The 27036-nt window shown below is 44.2% G+C and overlaps 1 long non-coding RNA gene across 5 annotated transcripts in view; it reads left to right on the plus strand.

Moving 5' to 3' along the window:
- The window catches only part of LOC140909522 (uncharacterized), a 147187-nt gene that overhangs the window by 55811 nt on the left and 64340 nt on the right, over window positions 1-27036 (plus strand). For all 5 annotated transcript variants that reach the window (XR_012158253.1, XR_012158252.1, XR_012158249.1 and 2 more), the window contains 4 exons: window positions 3220-3474; window positions 4085-4266; window positions 13818-13871; window positions 19302-19477. This is a non-coding gene — a long non-coding RNA (uncharacterized LOC140909522). The remainder of the gene's footprint in view (window positions 1-3219; window positions 3475-4084; window positions 4267-13817; window positions 13872-19301; window positions 19478-27036) is intronic.

The raw sequence follows: 27036 nt of genomic DNA on the forward strand, positions 1-27036 counted from the left end.
ACCTTGAAGAGACTGGAGTTGGTCCCTATCAGCACAGACACATCAGAAGTCCCTTTAGGGTCAGGGCATATTAAGGCAGCTGTGTCTACCTCTTCTCTTACCCCAGCAACCTCCTCTGGGAATTCCAGGTGCACTATGACATACCCTTGATAGGGGTATTCATCCATGCTGAGGCCACATAGGCCAAGGCCAGTCAGTGGCTGTATAGGCAGGTGCATAAGCATCTGTTGGTAGAATGACTGAAATATAATAGTCACTTGAGATCCAGTGTCAAGCACTGCTTTACACTCCACCCCTTCGATCCTCACCATGACCTCTGCTCGAGGCCCTATCAGTCCTGCAGGGATCCCAGCTGGACAGTCTTTTCTGGGGGAATCTTCAAATCCTGCAGACCTGGGGGGTCCCCGTCCCCAGACCCTCTGGCAGCTACCGGATCTCTCCCTACTGATCCTCAGCTTTCCATACACTAAGGAGGGGTTTTCTTCATTACGGCACTTGGCAGCACTGTGTCCGTCCTGACCACATCGGTAGCAGAAGAATTGACCTTTCCCCCTTCGCCTGGGGGGGATGGTGGCTCTAAGTGCGGGCTTCTCAATCGCCACAGTTTGAGGCTTCTTATTCCTAGAAGTCTTAACTCGGTCAACGGTACTTTGCAGCTCAGCTATCCGTTCCGTCAGGACCTGCATTTGTTGGGCAAGTTCCTCTCTGGTGCTCACCATCAGTACACTGGCCATTTGCAGTGGTGTTGTGCTGGCTGGCTCCGATGTTTGGGCTTCCCAAAACTCACTGGCAGCCTGCCTTTCTTCCTCCTCTCGGACCTCTTTTATCAGCTGGGAGTGACTTGGGGGATGTTCCCGTCGTTCTCTTAGCCGGAGATGAAGTAGAATCGGGTTCTGATACTGAGTTCCTCTTACAATTTGAGCCAGTCTGGTCTGATCCATCTGCTCAGCAGTCACTGCTCCCCTCATGACAGCTCTCTGAAGCAGTCTCTCCAGTCTCTGTATGTAGGCTGAAACCTTCTCACCCTTTTGTTGTCGGGAATTAAGGAACTTACAGTAGCTGTCTTCAGGGCCCTCTACGCTCCCAAAGTTGTATTCAAGGGCCTCTAGGCAGTCCTTCACACTGACCCCAGGGTCAATGAGCTTCAGGGTGCGAATCACATCTAATGCTGGGCCGCCAAGGCTCTCTATAAGGCATCTTCGCTTTTCTGCATCTGGTACGGCCCACTCTTGCAGCATTTCAGTGGTATGCTCTAACCAGGGTTCAAACTCCTCCTCCCCAGCAAATAATCTTAACTTACGACAAGAGTCTGACTCAGCATGGGGCAGCACAACCTTTTCCAATATTTGCCCCAGAGCTTTTGTCCAATCATCAGCCGAGGCTGCAGCCTCCGAGCTAGAAGCTGCTGAGCCAGGGCCCAACAAACCTGACATATTAGCCATTATACAAACAGTAATTTCCTCAAAATATAAGCACAAACAAACAAAAAATATAAATTGTTTCCCAATGTAGTGGATCACTCAACAGGTGCTTGCGAGGGGTACTGACCCAGGCGATCCCGGACGAGCCCCCAAAAATGTAACCCTTCTGCCCGTCAGAGTTGGCAGCAACAAGGGCCGGGTTCAATATCTAGGGGATCCATTCCAATAACACAATGCAAACCGGCTCGAGCCCCCACCCAGTGACCTGGGACAAATATATACCACCCCCGCTGGGCGCCTCCAAGAGGCAATACTTCCCCTCTCGCAAGCACATAGTCTGAGTGTAGCAAAAGTCTTTTAATAACAGAGAGAAACAATGTGGCATTATGTTGGGGAAACACCACCAACCGGATTCATAACACAACCCATGAGCAAAAGCAACCCCACCCCAGGCAAATTGGGGCATGCCCTTTTCCCTTTGGTTCTTGAGTCCAGCAACCCCAAAAGTCCAATGCCCCAAAAGTCTCTGTCCCTGGTCAGGGCAGCCCCAGAGTTCGAAAGTTTATCGGCGGAGCTTTACCTCCCAACCTGGGTGGAAGTGGGACGGGGGTAAGAGGCACCTTACGTGATCTGAAGCTGACCGCCCCATAGCTCCATAGCGGCGCTCCGCTCCGCTCCGCCAGCCGCCCCACAAAACTCCTTCGCGCAGCTGCACTCCGCTCCGCCAGCCGCCCCACGAACTCCTTCGCTCAGCTGCGCTCCGCTCCGCCAGCCGCCCCACGAACTCCTTCACTCAGCTCCACGGCCCACAAGCAGCTCCTGCCATCCACACACTGCTCTGTGTCAAACTGCTTCACCAGCCGTCCCGCAAACTGCTCCACAATATATCTTCAGGCTCCCCCACTGCTTAACACAACACTCAGTGATTTCAGCTCTTAGGTGAATTCAGCTTGTAGTAGGGGAGCCCCAGTGCTAGTGCACTGTCAGCCCAAAGTGAGCTCAGCAGCCTATAACTAGACTTCTAATGAAATCAAAATTAGCTCTGATATTCCACAGTGGAGAGAGGAGGAAGTGCAATTAGCATGTAAGGCCCTCACCAAGGGGCCCATGCCACCAAGTATTAATACTTGTCCCCAGCCTCTCTCTATTCACACAGTTTTGGAACCCATGACCCTTGCCTAGCGAGTGCTACTTAGATGATGGTGAATCCCTCCATCGTAACAAAAGGCCAAGTACAGTTCCAAGCACAGTTCCCATAATCAGGGTAATAACAATTTATTCTTCCTGCCCCAATAACAGAGACACTGGGGATCCCACAGCAGCCAAAGTGACCATTTGGGCAGCTATGGTCTCATTCTAGGCATGGTGGGTGTGCCTATGCAAATGAGATCGGCCCCTGAAGTTCTTTTCCACAACTTGCCACACCTCACCACCAGATGTCAGGGTGGAGCTCATCCTGACACTGCTTACATAAAGAAACAATATGTTGCCATAGACTGATTTATTTCTCAGGGTCCAGGCTTTTGCTGTCCCGAGTATAGTGGAAAAGAGACAGAAATTCATTAGTGCAGTGTTGGCACAGCTGCAGCCTGTAGTTGCAGCCAAATCCTAGTTTAAATCATATAATGTCCTGGTGCTTCTCTGATTAGAGTTTAATGTGATCTCTTCCTCTTCCTACACAGCTGTATTCTGCCTCCAAATTGCATCTTGACCTGCCCACCTGAGTTTCTAAAGTAGTGTCAGCCTGGGTTCCCCACTTTCATGTCTGAATTTTTCTGTTTCCTTTTCCCCACCGCAGGGAGAACTTTCTATTCTGTGAATTGTGACATATCTGTCAGTAGCATCTCTTTGCATACAACTCTGAACTTGCTAGGAAACCTTCCTAGAGAGGCAGCAAAGCTTAATGGACCACACACAAACCAGAGAAACAGGCACTGCTGTGCTCTAATCCCAGTTGACTCGCTCTGTGGCTGCAGGTCTCCTAACTACCTATCTATCAGAGGTGTTCTGAGGATTAATCGGTTAACGTTGCACAGCACTTTGAGGATGCCAAGTAAGTACTAAACATTACTATTTGTAGTGTGTGACTTCAGAAATACTGTACATTTACAGTCAGTCTGGAATATAAACAATCTGTGATGTTAGTGAAGAAGATTATGTTTCTGCCAGTGAAACATTTGATCTTGCCTGAAGAATGACAGTAGAATTTCTGGTTCTGGTAATATGAGCTCATAATTGCACAGAGCTGCTTTCCAGGATGAAGCAGAGCTTTGTCATTCCTCCTTCTGCTAGCTTGCCTACATTTCTGATACAATTTCTTGTAAAGTTTAAGGGCAATAAACATTTTTATCTGTATTGTGAGAACCCCCACTGAAATAAGTTATAGAGTTGCCACTGTCTTCAGAAAATGGAGAAGAAGGACATGTCTAGAAGACAATTATGCGAAGTTTGACACCTGGAAAAACAGAGGCTAGAATATAATGCTGGCAATGGAACATTTTAATTATTTACATATGATAGATACCATAGGAAATATCCAAAGTAGGGAATGCTGTCAGCTTTTCTGAACTATGATCAGATGGTTCTCTCTTCTTGCGTAATGGACACATTTTCTCATCATTTCAAATTTCTATTATTAATTAATTTATTTATTTATATTGCAGTTGCACCTGAGAGCCCCAGCTAGGGATCCGGCCTACATTGTGCTAGATGCTGTACAAACCCAGAACAAAACTATAGCACCTGCTGCCCCTGAGATTACATCCCAACCTCACATACGGCAGGACTGGGAGGAAGTTGTGTACTGTGGGTTGAACACTGGAAGTGTAGGGTTCAGAGCAAACGTGTAAGTGAAACTATTTCAGAGTCACAATGTACCATTAGTGTCGGCTTGATGCTCCTGATAATGGTGATAGTGGGTGATGACCAAGTAATTAGAAACAGCAGGACGGAACAGCCACTCTTTGCAAGGCAGTTGTGTTACATTTGTGATGTTTGTTCAGTTCACTTTTCATAGGAAGTAGACCAATTATGCTGCATAGTATTACACAGGCTGTGTCTGTGTTAGTCTTTTTCTAAGTTTCCAACTGGTGCAACTCCCCCTGTGCTAGTGTTCATATAGACAGCTGCCGGAAGTGCTGGCACTTGAGCTCCCGCGTTATCTAACCCTGCTCAGAGCAGAACTAGGCAACACAATTGTTAAAACACCAACAGTCTGTCTACATAAACACTTTCATTAGTGGTAGCACTCATGGACAATTTTAAGAATCAAGTCTGTTATAGAGAAGGCCTCAATGTGATGTGTATGCCTGCCATTAGCTGCATACATCAGGAAATGATTAACTATTATAAATAGAGCAGTTTTCACCACAGGACTCAAACTCAAATATGCTCCATTCACTCTGATGCTCATGGCAAAAGGTGGCCATGGTAACCCTATGCTCACTTGCATGACATTAGGAATTCAGGGAGGAAAGAGGTAGGAAATGGCATCTTTTTACTTTGGCTTTTGTGGATCGAATTCTCCCTCTTCTACAGATTTAAATGAAAAAACATCACAAGCAGTGCTCAAGCTCAACTAATCTATTACATATTATAAGAAGTCCTCTAACCTTCTCTGTGCTCATCTCTAAAATGGGGATAATAATACTTTAACCTTTGCTGTGTATTTTGTGATTCATGAATCAAATGCTTTATATAAATGCAAAATATTATTTTGATTTATACTAGAGCTTCTGGGCCAGATTCTGCTCTCATCAGCACTGGTGCAAATTATAACTAATCCCACTGAAGTCAGTAGAGTTACATCAGTGAAAATGGGTGTAAGGGAGAGCAGAATCAGGCACTCTCTCTAGTGTTCCAGCAATATTCAAGAGCTCTATAGTACCAGCAGCCCAGCCTTAGAAAGAATGGGTGAAATCCTGGCTCCATTGAAGTCAATGGAAGTTTTGCCATTGCCATACAATGGAGTCGGTACTTTATCCCATTTGTTCAGGTTTTGAAACCCTTCTTTCTTACCTTTAGAACAAAGCTAACATATTGAGAATTAATGGAATCTTCTTTTCCTATCCTTCCATCCCTCTCTACATTAGATAAGGCTAAGATGAATGGTTCTAAGCTGCATGTTAATTACCAGTCTGGGCATATATTTCCAAATGTAAGCAATTTTAGGAATAAACTGATAATGGAATCTACTAGGCCATGATCCACAAAGGTACTTAGGCACCTAAGTTATAAGGTTGACACCTCCATCTCCTTCAGACATTTTGTGTGGAGTGAGCCAAGCCCTTACTCATTCTCACAAGAAACGTCTTAGGCACCTAAACTACCTGACCTGACTCCAGGAGAGGGGTTCCTAGTTATGGATCACTAGCAAAGACACGCACCTCCTTGCAGTCCTGGCCTTAGGTGCCTACCTCTGTGAGAGGGGTGGGGCTTAGAATGCACACCTGTTCCCAGAATCTCCCTTGGCTAGCTTTGGTGGCTCCCCACCTAGTGTACTGACTTTTGTGGATAGAACTCTAAAATGCGTGTCTCTCCCCATGAATTGCATAGGGAGCCTAGGCACCTAACTCGGGTTTTGTGGATCACAGTGTTGTTCCTGTGATTTTCTAGACTTAAATGTTAAGTGCTGTGACACTGAGCATTGCAACACCTAATTCCCTTTGTAGATCTGGGCCCTCGTAACTAGCTTGCTCAAAATCTGAGCCTCTTTTAGGGCCACATTCTCCAATCCAGCCTTATCTCTACACCTGTGATTTTGCACATATAAATTATGTCATTTAGAAACCTCACTATCTGATGGTATCCACAAATCAGCCAGATGTTTAAATGACCTAATTTATACCCATAGTAATTTGCAGATGCAAAATGTAAGCAAGACTAAAGCCCCTTTATAAATCAGGCCCTTATTGTTATCTGATCATATTGGGCTTGATTTTTCTCCCACTGAAATCTATGGAAATTGACTTCCAAAGGGAGAAAGATGAGGCCTGCTCTCTAGAATGAGAGCATGTACCTCTGTCAAGATTCCTTCCCCACTCTGAACTCTAGAGTACAGATGTGGGGACCTGCATGAAAGATCCCCTAAGCTTATTCTTACCAGCTTAGGTTAAAAACTTCCCCAAGATACAAACTTTGCCTTGTCCTTGAACAGTATGCTGCTACCACCAAGTGTTTTAAACAAAGAACAAGAAAAGAGACCACTTGGAGACGTCTTCCCCCAAAATATCCCCCCAAGCCCTATACCCCCTTTCCTGGGGAAGGCTTGATAATAATCCTCACCAATTGGTACAGGTTAACACAGACCCAAACCCTTGGATCTTAAGAACAATGAAAAATCAATCAGGTTCGTAAAAGAAGAATTTTAATTAAAGAAAAGTTAAAAGAATCACCTCTGTAAAAGCAGGATGGTAAATACCTTACAGGGTAATCAGATTCAAAACATAGATAATCCCTCTCGGCAAAACCTTAAGTTACAAAAAGACACAAAAACAGGAATACACATTCCCTCCAGCACAGCTTATTTTACCAGCCATTAAACAAAAGAAAATCTAATGCATTTTCTAGCTAGTTTACGTACTAACTTAACAGGAGTTGGAAGGCTTGTATTTCTGATCTGTTCCCGGCAAAAGCATAACACAGACAGACAGAACCCTTTGTTCCCCCCCCCCCCTCCAGATCTGAAAGTATCTTGTCCCCTCATTGGTCATTTTGGGTCAGGTGCAAGCGAGGTTATCTTAGCTTCTTAACTCTTTACAGGTGAAAGGGTTTTGCCTCTGGCCAGGAGGGATTTTATAGCACTGTATACAGAAAGGTGGTTACCCTTCCCTTTATATTTATGACAACCACATAGACTGATAATTCTGCAGTGGATCTTAGCACAGCTGCCTTATTCTCATTGGAATCTCTAAATGGTAAAAGGCTTGCCTGAAATCGCTTCCAGTATTAGTTCTTGTTCTATATACAGTACAGCATATAATTAGAGAAGCATGTTATACACCAAACTCACTTTGATAAATGGATTTTTAAAGCATAATAAAGGCAGTGACAGAAGTCCTGCCAAGCTGCATAGGGTACTCACATGTATTATATTGTAAATATAATATGGTTATACTGTATGTTGTCATAATAATTGGCAATGGTCTAGGAGTCAGTCATTGAGAGCTTTGTTCATGTGATAATAAATGACAAGGACTACAATGTTGGCAGCAAACTTGTTTTTCTTAGTAAATTAGTTTCAAAGAAGTTTTGTGTTTTTAAACCCACTGTTCCTGTCCCCAGATTGCTTTATGTCTTTGTAACAAGATTTGGGAAGCTCTCTTTGTAAGTGGTTTTCACTCAGTGCTGTCACAAAGGCGATCTTGTTCATTTTTCACAAGGTATGACACTCTCACATTAGAGATCTATCATACATACTATACAGCACAGAGGGGTGGATTAAGGCAGAGTCTTTGGGATCCAAGGACCCAAATTCAGCAGTGAGTCCCATGCAGAATGGAACATAGAAATTGTGGAGAAATTGTGACTCTGGGGTTCAGCAAATACTTTTCTCAGATAAACTAGCAGGGATAGTTTAACTGGTAGTGATATTTTCTTTGTAGGCCTAATTCTTAAACCTTTACTCATGCTAAATATATCATGTAACTCCTCACTTAACATGTAGTTATGTTCCTGAAATATGCTACTTTAAGTGAAATGATGTTAAGTGAATCCAATTTCCCCATAAGAATTAATGTAAATAGGGGGAGTTAGGTTCCAGGGAATTTTTTTCGCCAGACAAAAGATTATATTTTATTTATATATATATATACACACACACATATACATAGTATAAGTTTTAAACAAACAATTTAATACTGTACACAACAATGATGATTGTGAACCTTGGTTGAGGTGGTGGAGTCAGAGGATGGAAGAGGGTGAGAGATTTCCCAGGGAATACCTTACTGCTAAATGATGAACTAGCACTCGACTGAGCCCTCAAGGGTTAACACATTGTTATTAATGTAGCCTCACGCTCTACAAGGCAGTACAAATGGAGGGAGGGGAGACAGCATGGCAGAGAGAGACAGAGACACACACCGTGTGTGTGTGTGTGTGTGTGTGTGAGAGAGAGAGAGACAGGTGTTGCCCCTTTAAGTACGCTGACCCCACTCTAAGTACATTGCCTTTTGAAGTAGATCAGCAAGTTAAGACAGTAGCTGATGCCAGCAAGCTCCCTCCTGAGCCCTATCGTGTCCCCCACTACTCTTGGAGATAGGGTACAGGAGTGGGGGGCAGGAACTGGGGGAAGGGGACACCCGGACATTATCACCCCTCTTCCCTCCAAACAAAGGGGACACCCAAACATTATCACCCACTCCCCCTTGCACAGCAAGCACGAGGCTCCCGGGAGTAGCTCCAAGGGCAGGAGCAGCCATAGGCGCTGACTTCTGCTCCCATGGGTGGGTGCTTGACCTCTCTCTGCCCGCAGCCCCGCCCCAACTCCACCACTGCCCCACCTCTATTCCAACCCCTTCCCCAAATTCCCACCCTGGCCCCGCCTCTTCCCCACCTCCTCCCCTGAGCGTGCCATGTTCCCGCTTCTCCCCCTGCCTCCGAGCATGCTGCCAAATAGCTGTTTGGCGGTGGCAAGGCGGGAACCACTGGGAGGTAGGTGGAGGAGCGGGGACACAGCACGCTCGGGGAAGAGGAGGAGGTGGGGCGGGGAGCTTGGCTGCTGTTGGATGCAGAGCACCCACTAATTTTTCCCCGTGGGTGCTCTAGCCCTGGAGCACCACGGAGTCAGCGCCTATGGGAGCAGCACATGGCAGTGGGGGGAGGGACAGCTGAACTGTCCAGCAATTGATAGCCTGCTGGGCTGCTAGGCACAGGGAACTTAGGGGAGCTGATGGGGAGGCTGCCGGTCCACCCTGGTTCCAAGCCCCCACCAGCTAGTTCCAATGGGCTTCTCTCTCTCTGCAAGCTGTGAGACAGCTCCCAAACAACATTTTAAGGGAGCATTGCGCAACTTTAAACAAGCATGTTCTCTAACTGATCAGCAACAAAACAATGTTAACCTGGACGACTTTAAGTGAGGAGCTATTGTACTAATGCAAGCGGTCCCAATGGCTTCCAGATGACTACTTATTAATACAGGCTAATCAATGTGAGTAAGCATAGCAGAATCAGGCCTTATATTTGTAATGGCTCTAGAGGGGCAGATCTTCCAACTGATACATCAGACTCAACAAGATAAATAAGAACTAGGAAAAAGCTATTTATTGCATTGAGGGGATTTCAGTTATCCCAATTAGAAATGTCTTGCTGGTGCTTTACAGCATAAGCCTTTCTCCTATGAAGCCTCAGGATGTCTATGGTACTAAGGAAAATATCATGACAGATTTACGTGGCATGGATCACAAAACCCTTATTGTGAGGGTATTTGTAAGGCGCACAGAGTGATTTCCAGCTTAGTCAAGATTAACATAAATCTGGATTGGCCCAAGGGAGGAGGCTTCCTGCGTTGGCTTCTTATCTTCCATCACATTCAAACTTAGACTCAACTTCAGGGTCCTGCACAGCTCCACCCCAACCCACATCCTATTTATCACCAGACTCTACCCCTCTTTACATCCTACACCTTTTGCTAGCTCAAGGCCTGATCGTGCTCTCATTGAAGTTAATGACAAAAATCCTATTGATTACGCCCTTGTCTCCATGCCTTTTCTCATGCTGCCCATATAGTTGGAAAATCATTCCTGATCCTGTGCATCAGGCAACCTCAGTCTTTTCTTTCAATTCAAATCCCTCCTCAAAATTCACCTCTTTCAATTAGATTTCCAGCTCTGATCTCTTCCCCAACTTTGTTCCCTTGTATTGTACTGTTAGTAATTCATAAAAAAGGAACTAAGGAGATGTATGCATAAAAAAGCAGATCTCAACTTCTTCCTTTTGTAACCCTTGTCCTTCCCTTAACCCACACTTACAAATGTCCTTTGTTATCTTCCTTTCCTGTATTATGTCTAATTTAGATAGCAAGCATCTTGGGGGCAGGGATTTTTCTTTTTTACTTCTGTGTAAAGAACCATGCACAACTATAGTGTTATGTTAATAATAATAGGTTCACCTGGCAAAGCTGATGCCTGTTGGTCATTAGGGCCTCATTTGAGTGCCAACTGCAGGCTGCACACACAGGCAGTCCAGCCAGCAGCTGTGGGATTCTGCAGTAGTAGGAGTAAGCGTTGCAGAATCAGGCCATTGGGATGATTCTGTAGTAATGTCTGGCTACCAGCAGAAAAATATAACATTATTCTGTACTGCACTCATGTTCCTATAGCATCTTTTGTCCGGAATCCCAGTGTGCTCAACAATCTTTTCCAAAGTGTTTATACGGGGTGGGGGTCGGGGTCGGGGGGATTTTCTTCACCCACCACTAAATACCTACACTTCTATTCCAGCCTTTAAACAGCATTTAGGATTAGGAATACTGCATAGAAGTGTAGGGCTGGAAGGGATCTCAAGAGGCCATCCAGTCCAGCCCCTCCTACACTGAGGCAGGTGTCCGTCCAACCTATTCTTAGAACCCTCCGAAAACCTCTTCAAAATATTGTCTCCAGCTGCTTGGATTCTCTGGGATGTTTGCTATCAGGCAGGAGTTTCTTAACATTCTCCAGACATCCAGTGACCTGTAACGTACCCACCACCAGCAAGTGAAGAATAGTGTGGTGAGTTGGAGCTTCAAGGAGAATTTTAGGTTGGCAGAATGTTAGTACCCAAAGTGGACTTTAGCCAGGTCTCTACCATCCTTACCTCTGCTGAAAATGCCACTGGATCTATAACCTCCAGCAATACAGCACTCTTCTAACAGCATACTAGGGGATTTAATCTAGTACAGTACTGACTCACATAGAAGAGTGCCATCTATTGAAGCACCAGTACTATTCCCAGCAGTGCCTGCGAAGTACCTTGGAGGTCTCCCATCCACGTACTGACCAGGCCTGACCCAGATTAGTTTATGAGATCTTTTAAAATTGCAGCCAAAGGTGGTATAGCTGCCTAGGAGGCTGCTTAATAAACTAAAACAAATTAAATAGTTGTTTAAAACACATTGATGTAAAATGGCTCTGACAAGAAAATAGTGAAGTTATTTTCAAACATTGTAAAGCTCTTATTTAGTGCTACGATTTCATCTGACATGATGACACTGCTGCTGTGTTTCCCCCACTCAGAGCTGGTGAGACATGCCTGTACATATTCTTTGACACAATGGGTCCTCAGTGCAGATATTGTGATGATTATAAGCTGCAGATGTTTCAAGTGTTTTTCTCTTCAATATCCTGATTGCTAGTTATGTGGTTAGTCAGCTTTTGAAAACAAGGTTTGGACATAAAGACCCCCTTCAGCCAAATGGGACATGTTGACATGTTTTCATTTTTACACAAGTACTTTGAACAGCAAGATGTGCATTGACTACACGGTGAGCAAAACAAAATCCCGTCAGAGGGGTTTTAATGGCATCGGGGATAGTTAAAAATTGCCGCTAAAACCTCTATGAACTTGCTCCAACCTACCTAACAAACTTTGTGGGGGGATTCACACTGAAGGAGGTGGCTTTTACTTCCCCTATTTAGGGGCTGCTGGGGGCCAGTCTGGTCTGTGGTACAGGTTAGGACAGCCCTAAAGGCTCCCATGATTTGTGTCCCCCGCTGCCATAGCCCTCATGAACCTTATGTCAGTGGAAAACCATGGAGTGTAGGGATGCACAGCCACATCTCCTCCTGCTACTTGTTCTAGAAGACCTCTGACGCGACCCTTTCAGGGGGAAGGGGGCAGATACAAAGAGGAAAAATCCCCTGTACCAGTGTTATTCATCTGGGGATGGGGGAAAGGCACGGCCTCTCCCTGTACTTGCTCTGGCAAATCCACCAAAGGCCAGACTTTATACCTCTGATATTTCTTGAAGTTAAAAAAAAAAAAAAGAGGGGGAAAAACAAAATAACCTTTAGTCCAGGGGAAAAACATCTGTCACTAAACTTTTTTTTTGCTTCTTTATGATGTATAGAGAAAGCTTGGAAGGGGCGTGCACATATCCCTTTTTCCTTTGTAAATCATCTTAAATTCTCACAAACCCTATGTGAAATGGTTATCCTCATGTTAATGGGGAGATGGATAAACTGAGGTACAGAATTTAAATGACTTATTCCAAAGTGACACTGTACAGTAGGTCAATGGCCGAGCCAGGCACTCAGGCCCCAAAGCCCCCATTTTAACCACAAGGATACACTGTCATATATGTGCATGTCTTGTTTCAGAGGTAATACAAAGGGAGACAATGTTTATGTGGGTGCATGCACCAATGTTAGGGAAGTATTAAGCCATTTCTTTTTAGGGGAATAATAATGTATTCGATGGACAAGCGTTGTGTTGGCTGTAATATTGTTAACAATGCTGTTTTTGCACTTCTCTTTCTATCTATCCAGGAAAAGATCAGTGGGTTTGGACAGTATTGTTTTTAGTGCAGCTGATCTATAAATATGTCACAAGGAAACCACTGTATATGAGCAACTTAGTATGAGGCTTTATTTGGTCTTGATGTCTATAAATATATAAAACAAGGAAGAAGCAGCGTATGACACGGCTATTTATGGAGAGGCTGGATGTCATTGTTACACCACACTGAGAGTCAAGCAGCTGCTGCTGAAGAAATCATCAATGGTGTTAAGTAATCATAAATTAAAAAATAAAAAAAACCCTCCATGCTGGTGTGCACACTTTGGCCCAGATCTTGCCTAGATGGAAGTCAATGACAAAGCACCTGTTGACATCAATGGGAGCAGGCTCAAGCCCTTTGTCCCCTTTTAAACCCTCCTCTCCTTCTTTTATAGCACTTCTGAATGGACATTTTTTTCCACATTAAAATCCACACTGTGATCCTAAGCCTGAGGAAGTGCAAATTTTGAATTTCAGTGACTGTTGGCATAACATGATATAGAGTATTGCCAGAATGATTAGTGACGTCATTTCACTTCAGTGCATGGGGGGAGTAAAATACACTCCCTGCATGAGCAGGGGCACCGCACCCCACAAGAGAAGGCAGGCAATACCATCTGGGGTTCTTCTGGGGAGGGAAGACTTAAGTTGCAGGTGGTGCATCATAAGAGTCCTGCTGATGGAGGCTTCCCAGTGTTTTGCACTGATTCAACACATCTGCTACCTGACCTGGCAGCACTCCCTCCTTGGCCACTGTGGTGTCAACCCTTCTGGGCCATAAAGCGGTCCAACAACAACCCCAGTAAAAGTGAGGCCTCTAGCACTTTATATCACTGCACATGCCCTCTGGGTGGACATCAGTGTTGCCAACTCGTGATTTTGTTATGAGCCTCATGATAATTATTGTTTTCCTTAAAACCCCAGCTCCTGGAGTCAAGTGGATATGTGACGATTTCAGCCTTCGTTCTTAAAGAAAAAGTAAGTTTTTAGCCCTCATGGCTGTGGAGAAATGTGACACCAGTGGACCCTAAAGGCTCAAAACTCAGAGCGCAAATAAAAAGAACAGCAAATCTATTATTTTTTACATAATCTTTTGATTTTAAAGCCAAACTCATGATTTTTGGTGAGCCTGAATCATGATTTTTGAACATTTGGGTTGGCAGTACTGTGGACTTTTCACCACCATGCCCTGCACCCCAACGTACAAAGCCAAAACCAGAAGCAAATCTAGCCTGTTGTCTGTGCCTAGGCTGGTTTCACACTGATAATGGGGGTAAGTCCCACGTGTCCTTTTTTATTCTTGTGCATTCTGTTTTAGTGCTCTGCTGTCTCTTTTTCTCAAGATTATGCTCCATTTTGTTCCAGGATGGGGAATAATAAAATCCCATAGGGTGACATGAGGGACATTGAAGGAACTCTTGGCACCAAACTGAGTTGTTAGAGGACAGTGATTGCACTCAGGGCAGTCCCTAGCCGTTTTGGTGCCCTACGCAGCCCCCTGATGGGGGGACTGTGTGGGGCCCCAGGCCTCCGCGGGGCTGGGGGGCTGTCCCCAAGCCTCCTTGGGGTGGGGCGGAGCAGGGGCAGGGGCTTTGGGGAAGGGGTGGAGTGGGGGCAGAGCAGGGGTGGGAAGAGGTGGGGCTGGGGCGGAGCAGGGGTGGGGGCCATGGGGAAGGGGCGGAGCAGGGGCTGGAGAAGCACACAGCTGTGTAGGGCACCAGGAAATTTGGTGCCCTACGCAGCTGCATACTTTGCGTATGGGTAGGGACGGCCCTGATTGCACTCGTGGGGCAGAGCACACTGCATGTGTTTGGAGCGAGCATTCAGTTTTGCTCTGCATCTATATGCTTGGGGGTAAATAAACTGAGAAGATGCAGTTTTAGAAATAACCACATTGCTTTAATGCTTTAAATCAAATACTTGCAGAAGCTAGGGCCACTGGAGCAGTTCTTCCCTTTGTTCCCTCCCAAATATATCCTTTGTCACCTGATCTGTCACCTCAAACACTCCATTCTGCAACCGAGTACTCCTTGGTTCTCCTAACACAGGTATTTTGTAAGGGTAACTCTGGAATGTGTTTTGTTTCTGTCACTTAGATTCATAGGTTCATAGATATTAAAGTCAGAAGGGACCATTATGATCGTCTAGTCTGACCTCCTGCACAATGAAGGCCACCGAATCTCACCCACCCACTCCTGCAATAAACCTCTCGTCTATGTCTGAGCTACTGAAGTCCTCAAATCATGGTTTAAAGACTTCAAGGTGCAGAGAATCCTCCAGCAAGTGACCCGTGCCCCATGCTGCAGAGGAAGGTGAAAAACCCCTAGGGCCTCTTCCAATCTGCCCTAGAAGAAAATTCCTTCCCGTCCCCAAATATGGCGATCAGCTGAACCCTGAGCATATGGGCAAGATTCACCAGCCAGATTCCCAGGAAAGAATTCTCTGTAGTAACTCAGATCCCACCCCATCTAACATTCCATCACAGGCCATTGGGCCTATTTACCATGAATAGTTAAAGATCAATTAATTGCCAAAATCATGTTATCCCATCATACCTTCTCCTCCATAAACTTATCGAGTTTAATCTTGAAGCCAGATAAGTCTTCTGCCCCCACTGCTTCCCTTGGAACGCTGTTCCAGAACGTCACTCCTCTGATGGTTAGAAACCTTCGTCTAATTTCAAGTCTAAACTTCCTGATGGACAGTTTATATCCATTTGTTCTTGTGTCCATATTGGTACTAAGCTTAAATAATTCCTCTCCCTCTCTGGTATTTATTCCTCTGATATATTTATAGAGAGCAATCATATCTCCCCTCAGCCTTCTTTTGGTTAGGCTAAACAAGCCAAGCTCCTTGAGTCTCCTTTCATAAGACAGGATTTCCATTCCTCGGATCATCCTAGTAACCCTTCCCTGTACCTGTTCCAGTTTGAATTCATCCTTCTTAAACATGGGAGACCAGAACTGCACACAATATTCCAGATGAGGTCTCACCAGTGCCTTGTATAACGGTACTAACACCTCCTTATCTCTACTGGAAATACCTCATCTGATGCATCCCAAAACCGCATTAACTTTTTTCACAGTCATATCACATTGGCGGCTCATAGTCATCCTGTGGTCAACCAATACTCCGAGGTCCTTCTCCTCTTCCGTTAATTCTAATTGATGAGTCCCCAGCTTATAACTAAAATTCTTGTTATTAATCCCTAAATGCATGACCTTACGCTTCTCACTATTAAATTTCATCCTATTACTATTACTCCAGTTTACAAGGTCATCCAGATCCTCCTGTATGATATCCTGGTCCTTCTCTAACTTGGCAATACCTCCCACCTTTGTATCATCCGCAAACTTTATTAGCACACTCCCACTTTTTGTGCCGAGGTCAGTAATAAAAAGATTAAATGTGATTGGTCCCAAAACTGATCCCTGAGGAACTCCACTGGTAACCTCCCTTCAGCCTGACAGTTCGCCTTTCAGTATGACCTGCTGTAGTCTCCCCTTTAACCAATTCCTTATCCACCTCTCAATTTTCATATTGATCCCCATCTTTTTGAATTTAACTAATAATTCCCCATGTGGCACGGTATCAAACGCCTTACTGAAATGTAGGTAAATTAGATCCACTGCATTTCCTTTGTCTAAAAAATCTGTTACTTTCTCAAAGAAGGACATCAGGTTGGTTTGGCACGATCTACCTTTTGTAAGACTGTGTTGTATTTTTTCCCATTTACCATTGACCTCAATGTCCTTAATTACTTTCTCCTTCAAAATTTTTCGAAGGACTTGCATACTACCGATGTCAAACTAACAGGCCTGTAATTACCCGGATCACTTCTTTTTCCTTTCTTAAAAATAGGAACTGTGTTAGCAATTCTCCAATCATATGATACAACCCCTGAGTTTACAGATTCATTAAAAATTCTTGCTAATGGGCTTGCAATTTCATGTGCCAATTCCTTTAATATTATTGGATGAAGATTATCTGGGCCCCCCGATCTAGTCCCATTAAGGTGTTCGAGTTTCGCTTCTACCTCAGATATGGTAATATCTACCTCCATATCCTCGTTCCCATTTGTCATGCTACCATTATCCCTAAGATCCTCATTAGCCTCATTAAAGACTGAGGCAAAGTATTTGTTTAGATATTGGGCCATGCCTAGATTATCCTTAACCTCCTCTCCATCCTCAGTGTTTAGTGGTCTCACTTCTTCTTTCTTTGTTTTCTTCTTATTTATATGGCTATAGAACCCTTTACTATTGTTTTAATTCCCTTTGCAAGGTCCAACTCTACTTGACTTTTAGCCTTTCTCACTTTATCCCTTCATGTTCTGACCTCAGTAAGGTAGCTTTCCTTGCTGATCCCTCCCAGCTTCCACTCCCTGTAAGCTTTCTGCTTTTTCTTAATCACCTCTCTGAGATGCTTGCTCATCCAGCTTGGTCTACAACTTAGGCCTGCTAATTAGACAGAATGTCTAAAGAGTGATCACAGTAAACAGACCGTAGAGGGAATTGGAAATGCATAGCGCCCACTGTTATCCAGGGCACAGAAATGATGATAGGATTAAAAGAAATAGTCTGCTAACAGAGAAACAAAGCTGCAGTCACCCCTGTGATATTATAGGCTGCTTTGCAAATGAGGAAGGAGAGGAGCATTTAACAACAAAAACAAACCAAAAACCGGAACAGCCAAAGAATTAAAACACAACAATCCTTCCTTTAATTAACACACATATTTTGTGCTACCTAAAATGCTTGTTTTGATCATTTTTCTAAAGAAATATTTTGCCCTAATGAGAAGGTAGGAAGAACTATTTCTTCTAATTTAAAGGCCCTGGGACTACTTATAGGTTGTACTATGTTAATGTGATAAATATCAGAGGAGGAGCCAGCAGGAACTGCAGTTTGCTGAGCCACAATCCTTTTGAATCCAGACTCTGTTGTTTCAGTCTTTTGGGAGAAAAAAAATGTTGTCACATGACTGCTGATTACGTAGTGACTGGATTGTTTTTAACTATGGTGTGTTTTGGGAGAGAGACTCTACAGCTGGGAAATCCCCAGCACATGACTCAGCGCAGATGTATTGGATCATGTGATCAAGGTTTACTGTAGACCAAAGCATTTCACAGTGTTACATCTGTAGGTATAGATTTCCCACATGTTGCAGCATTCAAGTGATTGCCAGTCATTCCTTGTCTTTCAGAATTTGCATCAGAATTGGTACATCAGTGCAGTTTTTAACCTATTTCTGTTGTGCTGTTAACAGCAATAAAAACAGATGAAGTGTTATGAAGGGAGAGATATAAAAGGACTCCTAAGACTGACAAGAAATTTTGGCATTAAGGACCTGCATCTTCAGGTCATCCACTTTTGTGCCGTGATGTCAAAGTGCAGTGAAGGTTATGAAGAAATGGTTAGGGAAACAAGAAGCCATGATTTCAGCTCTTCTGCTAAACTCTGCTTTATTGCTACCTCATACTCCCAACCCCTGTGGCCACCACCCTGTTTGTTTATTTCACCTAGTTGTTGTGTCCTGTTTGAAGTTAAGATTGTGAACACTCTGGGGCAGGAACTGTTATTTGTCTGTACAGTGACTAGAACAATAGGAGCTGATTCTTGATGGGTTTCCAGATGCTACTATAATGTAAATAATCATAAACCAGTCCACCAACATTTTGACACCCTGTCCCCTAAAAGTCAGCATTCCTGCTAATACTGTACCCTGAAGAGACCCTCCCTCATAATATTCCTTTCAGTGGACTTCCGTCTCCCTATCAAGTGAGGTATCAAGACCATAGGCACCAACTCTGTGGGTGCTCCGGGGCTGGAGCACCCATGGAGAAAAATTGGTGGGTGCTCTGCACCCACCGGCAGCCAAACACCCTGCCCCCCTGCCCCAGCTCACCTCCGCTTCCTCCCCTGAGTGCGTCATGCCTGCTTCTCCTCCCAGCACTTGCTGCTGCAAAACAGCTGTTTTGTGGCGTAACAAGGTGTGGGTGGGAGAAGTGGGAACACGGCGTGCTCAGGGGAGGAGCTGGGGCCAGGGTGGGGATTTGGGGAAGGGGTTGGAATGGGGGCAGAGCGGGGGGATACGAGCACCCACCAGCACTAGGAGAAGTTGGCACCCATGATCAAGACCACCTTAGTAGGCATCTGTCATCTATGTCACCTAAAGTGACCACCTGTCCTGTATTTTAAGGGATGTTGTTTTTTCGGTGCCTAGCATCCTGTGACCCATATCCAGTAAGAAGCTACCAAGAAACATTTGACCTGATAAAAAGGCTGCATTCAGGCAGCTCTCATGCAAAAGATCACACATTATAGGACAAATGCATTTATTTTGTACCATAGTAAAATATTGTGGGCATGGCGTCCCTTGAAAATAAACTTGTCCCTTATTTTTCAGAGTTGTCCTTCCTTGTGTAGGTGGTCGATCTATTACCCATTGCAAGTCTGACTCACTGCTCCATCTGGACCTAGCTGACCAGAGGCTTGGATTGCAAGGATCCTGCTTTAACCGTCCCCTTCCTAGGCTTTGCGAAATGTTTAGGTGTCTAGCTAGTCTCTCCTTATTGTGCATGGGTAAGTCTCAGTCATTGCTTTTTAAACAGTGCCCTCTATGACCAAGTCATCACTTCTTCCTGATGTTGTGATACTGGATTAATTATTTTAAAGCATCTCAGAGGTGAAAAATATTATTAATGTTGGGTCAGATATTTGAACGGACGTCAGTCTGGTGTCTACACTTATGCCTGTAATTTTGCACCTTCAATCTGAGGCAGTCAGCTGTAGGCAAACACTGGAGCATTTAGACCTCTACTAACCTGACTGCACGTGCAAATCAAATTATTAGACAGGTGTTATACTTTGTGCTCAGAGTTGATTGTACCCACTGTTTTACACCTGCAATTGACAAAGTGCACAATTGTGGGTACAAAAACAGATGTCGTTTTAAAAATGTGTCCCTTCTTTCTCTAAGAAGCATATCTCCAGATTGGTTTGTATTATTCTTAGAGCACTAGTGGTATACCTGACCCCTTTAAAAAGACAAATCCCTGCTGTGAGGAGTCTAAGGGCTTGACAGAGTGAAAATCTAAGCATTCTCTACTCTCACTGGTTTTATTAGCTAAAGGCAAATAGATTCATTGATTTTATTAGTTGGTCAAAGGACAATGAGAGATGGCAAAAAAAAAAAGGTGGGTGTGAGATATGGAAAGGATAAAGGTTACAGCAATAGATCATGAGATGTGATTTTATTATGCACCCAACTTGTTGGTTCCCAATTTTAAAAATTATTCTTTTTTATGGACATTTTGAGGAAGCAAAGTCAGGCAAGAGGTCAGGATTGATTTATCAAAGTAAGAAAGCCCATGCCCATGCCAGGCAGTGTGAGCCTGGTAGGTACTTACATTGGTTCTGAAAGGTTTGGTATTGTGCATTTCCTTATGTCCTTTCCAACTCATTTCACAGTGAAATCTGACTTAAGCATCTATTTGGGATGAAGATCAGTTATTTAATGTAAGTGGTGTTCTAATACAGTCTTAGGGAAAGTACCTATTGAATTTAGCAGAAAATTATATCCCTATGGTAGAATTTTAATAGGGTGGTTCAAAAACACCCTAGAAAGGTTAGCATTTTCGGTTAAATTCCATAGAGGAATTACTATAGAACCTTCTTAGTTTAATACTTATTAAGTTGTATATGATAAGGAAAAGGAACAGATTTATCTTCAGTGGGCCAAATTCACCATGGTATTATTTCACTGAAAGCAAAGGAGTAACACCAGGGATGAATTTGGCCCATTATGTGTGGGGGTACTTTGGGAGGGTCTCTCTAAAAAGGAGGTTGCCGAATAAGAGTGGTCTCTTGTGTAGATTCCACTGTATCATCTTTAATTCTAAAATTTAATTCTAATTTCTCCTAACATATCAAGGCCCTATCCTCATTGAGGGCTAAACTCATGGCAAGTCTGAGTTTTAAAAAATTAAACCATTTCTTGAGTTATCAGATTACAAAAATAACATCTGGTCAGTTTCTTAAATGGAGAACACCCACTCCAAACACAAAACTCCAAAATGGCCAAAAAGAACCACAGTGTCATATTTCTGCAAATTATGTTCTAATTAAAGTGCCTCTATAGCCTTAACTTCAGCAGAGAATTTGGTCAGTTTCTAATTCTCTGGTTAAATTCTGACCTGATCTATAATCTGTGCAACCCCCCTGGATTTATGAGATTGTTTGTGGCGTGAGGATCCAATCCTGCAGGTTGTGGAGTATCACTGGTAGAAGTCAGTGGAGGTGAGGGTGCTCATAACTTCCTGTCTGGCTCTCAGCACCTCATAGGATTAGGTCCTAAATCAGGGTGGAATTTGGGGACTGTCCATCCTGCTTCTGTTTTGCCATTGCCTTCAATGGGAGATGCTTGGCCCTTGATACTGGAGAATGGAGACACGTATGTACAGTACATTAGCTACAAATACATGCCTTCAGGAGTCCCTTGTATTTTGCTGTCTACTTACATTTATTGGCCATGGAATGTTCTGGGAGCAGTCAGTTAGGAGGAATGTTTTATGGGTTCTGCACTTTTCAGAATCCCAACACATTTTAAAAATGCCTCCCTCTGCACCATCCACTTGGCTAATATGACAGATGTGCAGTGCCTCATAGCAGTATCCGCTAGATTATATAATGTGATGGGACTTAGGCAACCTCACATGACTCAGCACAGTGTGATGGGTCAGTTGACAGTTTCAGGAACAAAATGCAGTAATTAGGGAAACTTTTCTTTCCTCTTTAAAAAAAAATTTTTTTTTTAGAAAATTGCATGGTGAGTAAAAGGTGCCAGATTTTCAGCACTGGAAACTGAAGTATTTTCTTTATCCCTAGGATAGGTACAGCATAGACAGCGACAGCACACAATAGCTTGCCTTTTGGTGCCCTGACAACATGTCTCAATTCAGATATAGAGGGACAACCCACAGGAGTGGCAAAGCACTTCAGGGCCACCATGACCTAATCCTTAGTCTCCAAGCCTTTTCAAGACCAGACCTCTTTGCAGAGACTAGCAGCAAGGGCCTGATTCCACTCCCATTAAAGCCAGTGGCAGAACTCCCATCAACTTTCAGTCGGAGCAGGAGCAGGTCCAAGATGTCCATAATGATGCTAGTAGTTGTTATGCAAACCCCTGTTTTGCTACAGAGCCTACACCTTAGTTGAAACAACCAGTTTTATTTCACCTAGATCACTAAAGCCAAAATGTTCAAACCTTGGAGTCTATAGTTCAAAAGCCAAATCCATAATTAGGCCCCCATCCAGCAAAGTACTACTTGCTTTATTAACGGCAATGGGACTACTCACATGCTGAAAGATATGCACTTACTTAAGTGCTCCACTGGACTGGGACTGTTGGGCACTGTAGCGAGGCGGTGTGGCTCCCCGCTGCCCCGGAGAGGGTCGAGCCCCTCCAGACACCAGAGTGGGCAGAGCCAGGAAGCTCTGAACCTGCCCCTCAGAGGGACAGGCGGGCAACCCGGAAGTAGAACGGTGCAACCCGGAAGTATAAAGTTGGGCCCTCAGAGCTCACTAGAGGACCAGCTGCCGGGGAGGACAGATGTAGCCAGCCTAGCCTGCAACTGGGAAAACCCCGTGGCCCCAGGTCCCCGCCAAGACTGGCCTGACCTGCCCTGCGCCCGCTATCCAGGGGAATTACCGGGCTTGCCGCTTGTCCACTGCCCCGAGGAACCCCTGGTGCTGGACCCCCCGGAGAAGACCGCCGTGACCCAGGTACCAGAAGGAGGGGAGTTAGAAAGTAGCCTGGGGACAGCCTACCTCAGTCTGGCTGTAACTCTGTCAGAACCCATGTCAGTGTGTTGCGGTCAGGATCCCCACTGACCCAGTTGGCCGCTGCTAGGGCCCCGGGCTGGGATGCAGTGGAGTGGGTGGGCCTGCGTCCCCCCTGCCACCCAACTCGTGGGTGGCAGTCCCCCCCTCTTCCAGGTCCTTGGAGGCCTGGGCTAATTCACACATGCTGTGTTGCTTAGCCCCTGCCTCAGGGCCTGAGCTATTGACTGTTTCGGGCTCCGCCCTGACCCAGGACCTGGCCTGCTAACATTGGGCTAGTTGCTCAGCCCCTGCCTGAGGGCCTGAGCTACTGAGTATTAGTGCCCCGCTCTGACTCAGGGTCTTGGCCTACGGTGTTCATTCCAGTTACCGCAAGGGCTGCCGAGGGAGACTCCGGTAGCCAGACAAATTCCCCCAAAGTCAACTATGTGTAGTGAGCCGGTGCCCCGGAGAGGGCCGAGCCCCGGCCTAGCCCCTTTACAGGCAACTTAAATAAAGGGTGTGGTTTTCAGAGATGCTGAGCATTCACAGTCACTATTGAGGTCAGTGGATTTAGGTGTCTACATTTAGGCCCCCAAGTGTGAAAATCATGCCCTAAGTCACCATCACACATTGTGCATGTGGTATTTTAAGCTTGTTTTTCTCAGACTGCACCTACTATTGGAATTCTAAGCGAATATATTCAGTAATAAAAATAAATACTGCACAGAACAAACAGGAACATGATTAAATAGAAGGGTTCAGTGTAACTCTGACACTAGGTAACTCTATTCTCTTATTACCATCAGCAGGGTCTTTTGGCAGCAGTGTCGCTAAAATCTTTTTATATATATTTGTTTTTCTTCTTGTGGCAATCTAGGAATAAATGTGGATGGGATTGAACAAACTTTCAGATATTTTGCTGTGAATGTCTTTGGAATTACCTTACTTTGTATCTGTGCTTTGCAGTGTTGCTGCTCTCTAGCAGACTCTGGGTTTCCTGTGGCTATATCTAGATTTTCAAAATTGATTTGCAGTATGAGCTGACCAAAAGGGAAAGAAACATGACATTGTAAGGTTCGACCCTGAGGTTTGTAACTTCTTATTAAGGAATGCAACATAGGATCCTTCAAGTTGTTGATTACTTCCTAAGAGGTGCTAAATACCCTCAACTCCATTGAGATCAGCATCTACTTTGTTCAGGGGAAAAAATAAGGGACATTTGTTCTCCTGTGCACGTGTTTCTGTCTTCCTCTGTGTATGCTCCCTTCCCTCTGTGCTTAGGAAAGTCACTTTAGCTATATATAATACATCCAAGGGCAGGATGCAACTGGGTTAAAGGAATGTGCTTGTAGGTACAATTTGAATATTCAGCCAACACACTATGATGATGCCAAAATGCAAGGTGCATAAACAGTGGCTATCAGCCAGATTCTGGCCCCCACTAAGACTGTCTAGTGCTGTTTTGGAGGTGCAAAGCAGCCCTAAAGGCATTTTAGCCAGCTTCTAGGGATTCCGACAGACTGGGGGATTGCCAGGTGGGTGCGGCCAGTGTAACTTGCTCTGTGCCAACCCTCTTGCAGTCCCTGAGGTAGATTGTGATTGGGGAGCCACAACCTCTGGCCAGTCCTCAACTGTTGGTACAGCCCCTGGGTGCAGAAGCAGCAGGATGCAAGATAAAGCATCTTTGGGGTTGTGCCAGGTATTGGACTTCAATGAAGTTACTCCTGGTTTACACAAAAGTAACTAAGAGAAGAATCAGGGCTTTACAGTTTGATACAAGCTAAGTTTTTAATGATATTACACCAGCGGAAGTATTAGAGATGAGCCCAAAGTAGAAACCCAGATCCAAACACCCATGAACTTTGGGAAGCTTGCTCCTGCATCCAGTTCCCAACTTTGCAGCTGGTCCCTTTTTCAACTGTAGGCTGAATCTGAACCCAAACATGAAAGGAAAAGTTTGTATTAGCATCTGGTTCTGGATTGGAACCATCTCTGTTAACTATGGATGTAATTTTATCCTTTGACCTTGACATTTTAATTTAATAATATGACTGTGCTGGTGAGCAAGACTTGCCTACATACAGAATTTGCTAGTGAAAAGCATAAACCATTCAACAGAACAAGATTTATGGAAAATATGAGTTTAAACCCACATGGCATTTCAAAATTCATTTCCATTTCACATGATCCATGACTGGGCCTTGTTATATTGAATGGATACATTTAGAATTGTTTCCTGCCATCTCACACACAGGAAAGAAATTCCAAACCAATATAGTTAATATGTCTCTCCAGGAATAACTATTGCTTAAAATATTGGGCAGTCCTGGAATCTGTTCTTTTTCTACCATTTGTTTTAGAATTAAATCCTCATTGCTGCCTGAGTGAACAAGGAAGGGGCAAGGAGAGGAATTCTCTTCCCAGGCAGTGGTGCTATAAGGAGGGCTTTGGGATCTATGGCCATTGGGAAGCATTCATGGACAGAGGACTGTTCTCTCGGGATGGACTTCACCTGAGTAGGGAGGGAAATAGACTTCTAGGATGGAGTCTTAATAAACTGATTAAGAGAGCTTTAAACTAGTAATTTGGGGGAGATGGTTGGGAGAAGTAAGAAAGGATACAGCCGTGGGTAGGAGAATAGATAAAAGGAGGAAGGGTAGTGTAGATACCAGTCTAATAGGTGATACTGGTGGTAGAATGTCTGTGCCTAATCAGGTAAAGAATGTGAGAGAAGCCAGACAGCAAAAATTAAGATGTTTGTACACTAATGCGAGGAGCCTAGGTAACAAAATGGAGGAAGTAGGAAAATGGAGGAAGTATTGGTGCAGGAAGTGAAACTAGATATTATAGGGATAACAGAGACATGGTGGAATAGTAGTCATGACTGGACTACAGGTATTGAAGGGTATGTGCTGTTTAGGAAAGACCGAAATAAAGGCAAAGGTGGTAGAGTAGCATTGTATATCTATGATGAGGTAGACTGTAAAGAAATAAGAAGTGATGGAATGGATAAGACAGTCTGTCTGGGCAAAAATCACATTGGGGAAGAAAGCTACTAGAGCCTCCCCTGGGATAGTGCTTAGGGTGTGCTATCGACTGCCGGGATCCGATTTGGATAAGGATAGAGACCTCTTTAATGTTTTCAATGAAGTAATTACTAATGGGAATTGTGTGATCATGGGAGACTTTAACTTCCCAGATATAGACTGGAGGACAAGTGCTAGTAATAATAATAGGGCTCAGATTTTCCTGGATGCGATAGCTGATGGATTCCTTCCTTGCTGAACCAACAAGAGGGGATGCCATTTTAGATTTGGTTTTGGTGAGTAGTGAGGACCGCATAGAAGAAATAGTTGTAGGGGATAATCTTGGTTTGAGCAATCATGACCTAATTCAGTTCAAACTAAATGGAAGGATAAACAAAAATAGATCTGTGACTAGGGTTTTTTTACTTCAAAAGGGCTAACTTCAAAAAATTAAGGAAATTGGTTAGGGAAGTGGATGGGACTAAAGAACTTGTGGATCTAAAGGCAGAGGAGACCTGGAATTACTTCAAATCAAGGTTGCAGAAACTATCCGAAGCCTGCATCCTAACAAAGGGGAAAAAACTCATAGGCATGAGTTGCAGACCAAGTTGGATGAGCAAGCATCTCAGAGAGGTGATTAAGAAAAAGCAGAAAGCTTACAGGGAGTGGAAGCTGGGAGGGATCAGCAAAGAAAGCTACCTTATTGAGGTCAGAACATGTAGGGATAAAATGAGAAAAGCCAAAAGCCTGTAGAGTTGGACCTTGCAAAGGGAATTAAAACCAATAGTAAAAGGTTCTATAGCCATATAAATAGGGAGAAAACAAAGAAAGAAGTGGGACCGCTAAACACTGAGGCTGGAGTGGAGGCTAAGGATAATCTAGGCATGGCCCAATATCTAAACAAATACTTTGCCTCAGCCTTTATTGAGGAACTTAGGGATAAAAGTAGGATGACAAATGGGAATGAGGATATGGAGGTAGATATTACCACATCCAAGGTAGAAGCCAAACTCGAACGGCTTAATGGGACTAAATCGGGGGGCCCAAATCTTCATCTAAGAACATTAAAGGAACTGGCACATGAAATTGCAAGCCCATTAGCAAGAATTTTTAATGAATCTGTGAACTCTGGGGTTGTACCATATGACTGGAGAATTGCTAACATAGTTCCTATTTTTAAGAAAGGGAAAAAAGGTGATCCGGATAACTACAGGCCTGTTAGTTTGACATCGGTAGTATGGAAGGTCTTCGAAAAATTTTTGAAGGAGAAAGTAGTTATGGACATTGAGGTCA

Source organism: Lepidochelys kempii, chromosome 3 (assembly GCF_965140285.1).
Source record: "Lepidochelys kempii isolate rLepKem1 chromosome 3, rLepKem1.hap1, whole genome shotgun sequence".
Taxonomy (NCBI): domain Eukaryota; kingdom Metazoa; phylum Chordata; order Testudines; family Cheloniidae; genus Lepidochelys; species Lepidochelys kempii.